The following is a 3,362-nucleotide window of genomic DNA, read 5'->3' as shown; positions in this document are numbered from 1 at the left end:
ATAATTTTGTTATATACTATTTAAAAGAGAACTTGATCTTCTATTTAGAAAGCTCATGTGGGGTTAAGAAAGCTTTTGTGCCAACCCAACTTAAGGTAATGTGGACATATGCAATTATTTTCTACTCTCTTTAAGTGCATGTAATATTAAGGTGGGACCAAATATTTAGATTGGAGTTTAATTCATAATATAATGTAATGATTGTTATAATTCTAAAGCATTAGGTTCTCACATTTAAATGTATGCTTACAATTATTTTGAATTCATTATTTAAGCTAAATAGACAAGCCATGATTATAGTTCCATTAAACCACCTCCATAATACTTATCTACTTCTATAGGAGTAATGAGGTTGGCATTCAATGTTGTAATTACTAACCTAGAATGCTCCTTCCCATGTTCATACTTTAATTTCTTAATATTCTCTCATTTCATTTTTAAGGTTCTAATTTGATTGAAGTTTTTTGATCAAATGAATAAGATAGGTTTTGAAGGGGCTCTAGAACTCTATACAACACATGCCAACCAACATAAAAGTTAGATAATAGCTAATTTGTAGTAAAGATGTCACAACAATAAAAAGAGACTCAAAACCCAAAAATAATGAAAAAGTAGTAGAAAATTGGTTGACCCATGCCACAATATAGACATTTTTTCCTTCTTCGAACAATCATTCTAGATACATAATTTTCAAACTTAATTGATCATGGAAAGGACATTTTCAAAAAGGTTTATATGAGGAAGTTGAATGCAACACAAAATTAGCTAACTTATAGCGACAATAGTTTTACACCCCTTGTCCCCATGCCCATTGCTTGGGTAAAGAGGCCAAAAGATGCAACTTGCATTGATCTCAAAGTTCTTTGAGGGGTTGAGGAAATAGCTAAAGCTACTTCATCCCTTGGGAAATTACAATAGTAGGAGTGTACATAACAACATGGTCCACTAATGGGGATGTAGGGGCCTCATGCTAGCAAGTAGTAGAACTCATAGTGTGACTCAAGGTAAGACATATTCAAAAGTCCTATAGTTATACATAACAAACTTTTTGAGATGGCATAACAGTTAATATAGATATTTTAAATACATCTTTAAAAAAAAATTGAACTATTTTATTTACTACATAAATGTGTTTGTGCTCACACGCATGTACACAGTGTTATTTTTTGTAGATACATACATACATACATAATTGACAAGTACATTTGTATTTGAAAGAGTTATTTTACTTCTCTATTCAATTTTTAATCTCTTAGAAAAATCACCAACAATTTTTTATAAAATATATATTCGTTTTGTTTTAGATTTATATATTTTATTTTTATATTTGATTAGGTTAGCTATATTTTTAATTTGATAATTATAGTTTAAAAAAATCTATATGTCATTGTATTTTTTGTTTGTACGTGAACATACATAAAAGTTGTACCTTTCTCTATATTTGAATGCCTCTTAATACAATTACACAATTTATTTATTTTAACGCTACTTGAAATTTTGGTGTCTTAATATTTAACTATAATAATTTATCATAAATACATCCATCTAAAATGCATATTAATCTTGAGTTTTTTTTTGAGTTTTCTTATAATTATAATTTTTTTCTTTTAAATATATATACACAATCACGATGTCACTATTAAATGTCTTCGGACATTAAATATTAATATGCTTCTATACAATTTTTCTTAGCATGCAAGTAAACTTCACTCCTATTAGTAATCATTACACTCCACCCTTATCAATCTATTAAACACTCCAAGACTTTCTAAACTAACTAACAACTTATATGGACATTTTAAATACATGTACTCTAAAAAAATCTAGAAATATTACTATTAAATTATTATATGTAAATTGGATTATTTCATTTTTTTATTTACTTATTTTATTTACCATAAAATTATTTTATTCTATTTTATCTTTATTAAAAATATATTTTTTAAAAATATATACAAGATCAAGTGTCTTGGTTGAGTCTCCCCTTGTCTTGAACACTTATACACCCATATTCACCTTAACAAAATATAGTGAGCTTAAAAAAGGAGTCTTTGAATGTCAAGTTCCTCCTTGCTCCTTGCTAGTTGTAATAGTTGCAACCTTTCTCACTATATTTAACAACTTGCTTTTCAAAAGATTTTGACTAAATCTCTTCATTGTACTTTTTTACTACACACACGTACACGTACACACACACGCACACACACACATGTACATACATGCATACACATATACATACATGCATACACATATACATACATACATACATACATATACATATACATACATATACATACATACATATATTTACATACATATATTTACTTGATTTTTTTCAAGTCTCTAAACTACTCCAAATCTTCTCTAGTGTAATGCCTGCCAAAATAACCTAGAGTAATAAATATAATCTAACCACAAACAAAGATATATTTTTTTTAAATCATCTGCTAAATCAACATATGCAACTAAGATCAACTACCATATACATATCAATTGCATCATTTGCCTTCTACAAGAATGTGTAGAACATCTTGAACATGATCATAGCAACATATAACACAAGTAGAATTAATGTTAACATCTAACATCTTGTTACACATTTAATTCATACATCCATTCCCTAGGGTATCCTAACATCACTACTTACTAACAACATCTTAATAACATATCCATATCATGAAAACAATAACATTTAGTACATTTAAGTTCTACTCATTACTTACCACGAGATCATGAACTAACAAGCATATTCTTATAACCCCTTTAACTATCTAAGTTCATTTTAAAGTTCCAACTCAAATGTTCCTAATTCCCATATCTTACCATTTCCATAAGCAAGATTATAACAACCAATACTATTATGCTTTCTAATTAGAAACTGATACCATTAACCAAATAAGAATCATGTGAGATAACAAGAATTAACATAATCCAAACATACAATTCCTTGATCCATCATAAGATCTCAATCCTATACATAATGCACATTTCTTCAATATGAATCATATGAAAATACATCATCTTATTTCATTACAAGATCTTGGTCTTTACTTCATCATATCCTATTACATAAGAGATCATGATACAAGTACTTAATCTTCTTACATTTACGATACCATCATGAATACCTTATACAATCTCGATACATAGAAATGAGCTGCACATCCATTTGCATAATGAAAAATCATAGAATCCATAGCCACGCATGCAAGCACCAATGAAGAACATCATAATGGAAGAAGGCATCAAACCACTTCACCATGTGGAATCAAATAGGAACCACCCCCCATGCTAGGAGATGACATGGGGTTCCAACTCACATTTAAGACCTAGGTTGACACCTAACAATCAATGAACTCAAC

This window comes from Cryptomeria japonica, chromosome 11 (assembly GCF_030272615.1).
Source record: "Cryptomeria japonica chromosome 11, Sugi_1.0, whole genome shotgun sequence".
Lineage (NCBI taxonomy): Eukaryota > Viridiplantae > Streptophyta > Pinopsida > Cupressales > Cupressaceae > Cryptomeria > Cryptomeria japonica.
Note: the sequence above shows the minus strand (reverse complement) of the source record.